This window comes from Macaca mulatta, chromosome 14, assembly GCF_049350105.2.
Source record: "Macaca mulatta isolate MMU2019108-1 chromosome 14, T2T-MMU8v2.0, whole genome shotgun sequence".
NCBI lineage: Eukaryota > Metazoa > Chordata > Mammalia > Primates > Cercopithecidae > Macaca > Macaca mulatta.
In genome coordinates, this window is record NC_133419.1 from 6904027 (window position 1) to 6911398 (window position 7372).

The following is a 7372-nucleotide window of genomic DNA, read 5'->3' on the forward strand; positions in this document are numbered from 1 at the left end:
AAATTAGCCAGGAGTGGTGGCAGGCGCCTGCAATCCCAGCTACTCAGGGAGACTGAGGCAGGAGAATCGCTTGAACCCGGGAAGTGGAGGTTACGGTGAGCCGAGATCGCGCCACTGCACTCCAGGCTGATGACAGATCGAGGCTCTGTCTCAAAAAAAAAAAAAAAGCCTGGCACGGTGGCTCACGCCTGTAATCCCAGCACTTTGGGAGGCTGAGGCAGGCAGATCACAAGGTTAGGAGATACAGACCATCCTGGCTAACAGGGTGAAACCCCATCTCTACTAAAAATACAAAAAAAATTAGCCGGGCGTGGTGGCGGGCACCTGTAGTCCCAGCTACTCAGGAGGCTGAGGCAGGAGAATGGTGTGAACCCAGGAGGCGGAGCTTGCAGTGAGCTGAGATTGCACCATTGCACTCCAGCCTGGGGGACAGAGTGAGACTCCCCAAAAAAAAAAATAAATAAAAATAAGAAGAATAATTTTTTTTCCAAAAAAATGCATGAAGATCAAGTAGAGTTTATTCCAAGAATGTAAGAATGGTTCAACATTATAAACATCTATTACTGCAATTCACCATGTCGGTGAACTAAAGGAGAAAATGGTTATCTCAAAATATGCAGAAAAAGCATTTTATGAACTTCTGTGACGATTTATGATAAAAACTCACAGGAACAAAGAGTAATTGTCTCAGGCTGATAAAAGCTGCATACAATTAAGTATAATGGAATAAGTATCCACAGTTTCTTGAAGATCAGGAATAAGGCAATGATGCAATGATGCTTTCTATCAACGACGCTGCTCAGTAAGTGTTAGAAGTCCTGCCTAGAATCCCAGCACTTTGGTAGGCTGAGGCAGGAGGAGCGCTTGAGCCCAGGAGTAACAGCTTGGGCGAGATAGCAAGACCCTGTCTTTACAAAAAGAAAAAAAATAAAGAAAATTAGCTGCGCGTAGTGGCACATGCCTGTAGTCCCAGCTACTAAAGAGGCTGAGGCAGGAGGATCCCTTGAGCCTAGGAGGTCGAGGCTGCAGTGAGCTATGGTCTCACCACTGCACTCCAGCCTGGGCAACAGAGCAAGACCCTATATCCAAAAAAATAAAAGAATTTTAATTTTTTTTAAAAAAGAAGTCCTGGCCAAAACAATAAGCCAAGAAAAAAAAATGAAAGTAAACTGTCATTGTTGGCAGATTATATGGGTATAGAAAATCCAACATAATCTACAGGCTACTTTAACAAATTAGAAGGCCAGGCATGGTGGCTCATGTCTATAATCCCAACACTTTTAGAGGCCAAGGCAGGAGGATTACTCGAGGCCAGGAGTTTGAGACCAGCCTGAGCAACACAGGGAGACCCCGTCTCTACAAATAAATTAAAAACTGTAGTTGGGCATGGTAGCACACGCCGTGATTTTAGCTACTTGGGAGGCAGGAGGATCCCTTGAGCCCCTGAGGCTGAGGTTGCAATGAGCCACGATCAGATCACTGCACTCCACCCTGGGAGACAGAGTGAGACTCTATCTCAAAAACAGAAACAAAACAAAAAACCCAGAGTTCAGCAATGTTACAGGGGGGAAAAAAAAAAACGGCCGGGCGCAGTGGCTCACACCTGTAATCCCAGCAGTTTAAGAGGCCGAGGCGGGCGGCCTGAGGTCGCCTGAGGTCAGGGGTTCAAGACCAGCCTGGCCAACATGGTGAAACCCCCGTGTCTACTAAAAATACAAAAATTAGCCAGGCGTGGTGGCAGGTGCCTGTAATCCCAGCTACTTGGGAGGCTGAGACAGGAGAATCGCTTGAATCCAGGAGGCGAAGGTTGCAGTGAGCTAAATGCCACTGTACTCCAGCCTGGGCAACAAAGAGCGAAATTCCATCTCAAAAAAAAAAAAAAAAAAAAAAAAACGAAAACTATAATAGAATATAAGGGACCAGGCATGGTGGCTCACACCTGTAATCCCAGCACTTTGGGAGGCTGAGGCAGGCGGATCACTTGGGGTCAGGAGTTCAAGACCAGTTTGGCCAACATGGTCAAACCTCATATCTACTAAAAATACAAAAATTAGCCAGGCGTGGTGGCACATGCCTGTAATCCCAGCTACTCGGGAGGCTGAGGCAGGAGAATCGCTTGAACCTGGAAGGCGGAGGCTGCAGTGAGCCAAAATCACACCACTTCGCTTCAGCCTGGACGATAGAGTGAGACTCCATCTCAAAGAGAAAAAAAAAAAAAAGAGACTAAAGTATCATTCACAACATCAATAAAACCCATGAAGTAGGAAATATAAACACAACTCAGAACTTGTTGAACAAAATTTTTTTTTTTTTTGAGATGGAGTCTTGCTCTGTCGCCAGGCATAATCTCAGCTCACTGCAACCTCCGCCTCCAGGATTCAAGCGATTCTTCTGCCTCAGCTTCCCAAGTAGCTTGGACTACAGGCGCCCACCACCATGCCTAGCTGATTTTTTGTATTTTTAGTAGAGACAGGGTTTCACCATGTTGGCTAGGGTGGTCTCGAACTCCTGACCTCAGGTGATCCGCCTGCCCTGGCCTCCCAAAGTGCTGGGATTACAGGCATGAGCCACTGTGCCTGGCCTGAACAACAAAATTTTATAACAAAAAAGATCTCAATAACTGATGTGACATATCTTGTTAATAAACAGAACAACTTAACACAAAGATGTGATTTCTTCTGAAATTAATCTGTGAATTCAATGAAATCCGAATAGAAATTGGGAGGATTTTTTAAGAACTTGGAAAACATTTTTGTAACATTTCTATAAAGAATAAAGGTCCATGAAAAGCTAGGTCAAGTTTGAACAAGATGACCAAGGAGAAGGGGCTGGGTCCTCACATTAAACCACACTGAAAACCATAATGATGACAAGCGTAAGATACTGGTGAGAAATAGTGAAGTGGGCCAAAGAACCAAAAAGAGAGCTTAGAACAATATATATGTAGGCAGCTCTATAAGTGCTGTATGATAAAAATGGCACCACAGTCCAGAGGGAAAAAGAACTGGTTGTTTGGACCGGACAGGGGTACTGACTCACACCTAATCCCAGTACTTTGGGAGGCTGAGGCAGACAGATCACATGAGGTCAGGAGTGCAAGACCAGCCTGGCCAACATGCTGAAACCCCATCTGTACTAAAAATATAAAAATTAGCTGGGCTTGGTGGCGGGCACCTGTAATCCCAGCTACTCGAAAGACTGAGGCACGAGCCGGGTGCGGTGGCTCACGCCTGTAATCCCAGCACTTTGGGAGGCTGAGGCGGGCGGATCACGAGGTCAGGAGATGGAGATCACAGTGAAACCCCGTCTCTACTAAAAATACAAAAAATTAGCTGGGCGCAGTGGTGGGCGCCTGTAGTCCCAGCTACTAGGGAGGCTGAGCCAGGAGAATGGCGTGAACCCGGGAGGTGGTGCTTGCAGTGAGCCGAGATCGCGCCACTGCACTTCCGCCTGGGCGACAGAACTAGACTCCGTCTCAAAAAAAAAAAAAAAAAAAAAAGACTGAGGCACGAGAATTGATAGGACTTGAGAAGCAAAGGTTGTAATGAGCCGAGATTGTGCCACTGCACTCCAGCCTGGGCAACATAGCAAGACTCTATTAAAAAAAAAAAAAAAAAAAAAAGGCCAGGCATGGTGGCTCAAGCCTGTAATCCCAGCACTTTGGGAGGCCGAGACAGGCAGATCACAAGGTCAGGAAATCGAGACCATCCTGGCTAACATGGTGAAACCCCGTCTCTACTAAAAAAAATACAAAAAAACTAGCCGGGCGAGGTGGTGGGTGCCTGTAGTCCCAGCTACTCGGGAGGCTGAGGCAGGAGAATGGCATAAAACCGGGAGGCGGAGCTTGCAGGGAGCTGAGATCCGGCCACTGCACTCCAGCCTGGGCGACAGAGTGAGACTCCGTCTCAAAAAAAAAAAAAAAAAAAAAAGAACTGGTTGTTTGGTAGGTAGCTCTGTGAAAACTCTACATTAAAATAAATCTAAATCCCTCTTTGCACCATATTCAAAGATGGAATCCATAGAGTTAAGAATCTTAAAATTGATTAGAGTAATACCTAACATTTCTCAAGTGCTCATATGTGCCAGGCACTGTGCTGTGCTCTTTACTGTGTATTAACTCATTTAATTAATTTATAATTAAGCAGATGCCTGCTATGAGGAAAGCATTATTGTTATCTCTGACAGATGAGGAAACTGAGACACAGAGAGGCAAGGCTGGGACTAGGGCCAAGGCATGTGAACAGAGTCGCGCAATGTCAAATTCCATCCTTATTTAAAATTTTGGGCCGGGCGCGGTGGCTCAAGCCTATAATCCCAGCACTTTGGGAGACCGAGACGGGCGGATCATGAGGTCAGGAGATCGAGACCATCCTGGCTAACACGGTGAAACCCGTCTCTACTAAAAAAATACAAAAAAAAAACTAGCCGGGCGAGGTGGCGGGCGCCTGTAGTCCCAGCTACTCGCGAGGCTGAGGCAGGAGAATGGCGTGAACCCAGGAGGCGGAGCTTGCAGTGAGCTGAGATCCGGCCACTGTACTCCAGCCTGGGAGGCAGAGTGAGACTCCGTCTCAAAAAAAAAAAAAAAAAAAAAAGAATTTTGAGGAGGCTGAGGCAGAAGAATTGCTTGAACCCGGGAGGCGGAGGTTGCAGTGAGCCGAGATCACGCAACCGTTCTCCAGCATGAGTGACAGCGCGAGACTCCATCTCAAAAAAAAAAAAAAAAATTACAGGAGGTGGCTCACACCTATAATCCCAGCACTTTGGGAGACCGAGGCAGACGAATCACCTGAGGTCAGGAGTTCAAGACCAGCCTAGCCAACATGGTGAAATCCCGTCTCTACCAAAATACAAAAATTAACCGGGTGGGATGGTGGGTGCCTGTAATCCCAGCTACTCAGGAGGCTGAGACGGGAGAATCACTTGGACTCCAGAGGCGGAGGTTGCCGTGAGCCGAGATCGCGCCACTGCCCTCCAGCCTGGGTGGCTGAGTGAGACTCCATCTCAAAAAAAAAAAAAAAAAAAAGAAGGAATCTTGCCCTGTTGTTCAGGCTGGAGTGCAATGGCACAATCTCGGCTCACTGTAACCTCCGCCTTCTGGTTCAAGCAATTCTCTGGCCTCAGCCTACCGAGTAGCTGGAACCACAGGCACCCGCCACCACGCCCTGCTAATTTTTTTGAGACTTTGTCTTAAAAAATAAAAATAAAAAACTTGGAACAGAGGTGAATGTATAATAGCTGCTCTTGCCCCTCCAGAGGCCACAGTCTGTAACCCCATAAGACCCAAGAACACCAGAAGTAAGTGGCAATAGGATTAATTTTGGTGGGAATCAGGGCAGCAATAGGACTAGTGGCACCCTTGGGTGGCTCTGCTTACCACGAGTCAACCATGAAGAACTTGATTCAAACCCTAGAATCCTTAGCCACCCACACAGGTCAGGCCTTAAAGGGAATTCAAGAATTCAAGAATTTCTAGACTCTTTGGCAGGCAGATCACGAGGTCAGGAGACTGAGACCATCCTGGCTAACACGGTAAAACCCCGTCTCTACTAAAAATACAAAAAATTAGCTGGGCGAGGTGGCGGGCGCCTGTAGTCCCAGCTACTCGGGAGACTGAGGCAGGAGAATGGCATGAACCCGGGAGGCAGAGCTTGCAGTGAGCCGAGATCGTGCCACTGCACTCCAGCCTGGGCGACAGAGCGACACTACAAAAGTTTGATGTGCTGTCTAACACCACCAGCTCACCCTTGAATTCTTTCCCAGGTGAAGTCAAAAACTCTCTTGGGCTAAGCCCCAATTTTGGGGATCACCTGCCCCGCATCAGCCTTGCTGTGCTGAGGCTGATCTTGAATTCCTGGGCTCAAGTGATCCTCCTGCCTCAGCTTCCCACAGTGCTGGGATTACAGACATGAGCCACTGCACCCGGCCTGAGGAGTGATTATTCTTTAACTAAGAGCATGTTAGGCCGGGCGTGGTGGCTCAAGCCTGTAATCCCAGCACTTTGGGTGGCCGAGACAGGTGGATCACGAGGTCAGGAGATCGAGACCATCCTGGCTAACACGGTGAAACCCCATCTCTACTAAAAAATACAAAAAACTAGCCGGGCGAGGTGGCGGGCGCCAGTAGTCCCAGCTACTCGGGAGGCTGAGGCAGGAGAATGGCGTGAACCCGGGAGGCGGAGCTTGCAGTGAGCCGAGATCTGGCCACTGCACTCCAGTCTGGGCGACAGAGCGAGACTCCGTCTCAAAAAAAAAAAAAAAAAGAGCATGTTAGACAAGGAGACAAAGACAGACAGATAGGAAATATGTTCAAGGTCATAAACCAGCAAGGAATTAATGATTAGATATTAGATATGCAAATTAGTAGAAAAAAGGCTAGAAACCCAATAGCAAAAAGAAGGACAAAAGATATGAAGAGCCAGTTCACAGACGAGGGAATCCCAATGGCTGACAAGGGCACAAAGAGCGGCTCAAACTCTCCAGCCATCAGAGAACTCAGAGGAGCATGAGGTACCACTTTAAATTCATCAGATCAGCAAGCCATTAAAAAGTTGGATGGTACCAAGTCCTGAGAGAACCGGAAGCCTCCAGGTCGAGTGTCAACTCTCACAGCCACTCAGGAGAGCATCTGTGGTACTTTGTGAAGTCATGAGTGCGTGTACTCTATCCTGGAAATCCCACTCCAAGGGGAATTCTCCCACAGTCCATAACGGGACAGCAGGAAGATGTTAACTGCAGGGATGCCTGTGATGGCGGGGTTGAGGCCAGTTTGAGTGTGCAACACTGTGGAGGTGAGGTGGATCATAAAGGTGCTAGACACTCAACATGGTATAACACGCATGTAGCTTGTAGAAACAACAAACAAGATGCATGTGGAAAACAGCATCGAGAGCGAAAATGTAAACGTGTAAATAACAGAATTGAATTTCCTGCATGACATCAGGCATGAAAATCACAAACACATCCACGTAGGAGACAGTGCCATGCATGGTACAGAGCCAGGCAGGCTTCAAGGACGCCGACTGAGCGTGCTGACATGGGGTCTGATGGATGGCAGGGGAGAGGAAGGAAGCTGGGAAGTGAAAGAGGGAAAGTGAATTAACATAACTCGAGGGGGCCCTTGTTCATAGTGTTGATGTGTAACAAACTGAGAAGTAGACTTGACTCAGCTCTGTATATGAGGCCATAAAATGACCGTGGAGGCCAGGTGTGGTGGCTCATACCTATAATCCGACTCACGCCTGTAATCCTAGCTACACGGGAGGCTGAGGCAGGAGAATCACTTGAATCCAGGAGGCGGAGGTTGCAGCGAGCCGCAATCTTGCCACTGCACTCCAGCCCGGGTGATAGTGCGAGACTCTGTCTCAAAAGAAAAA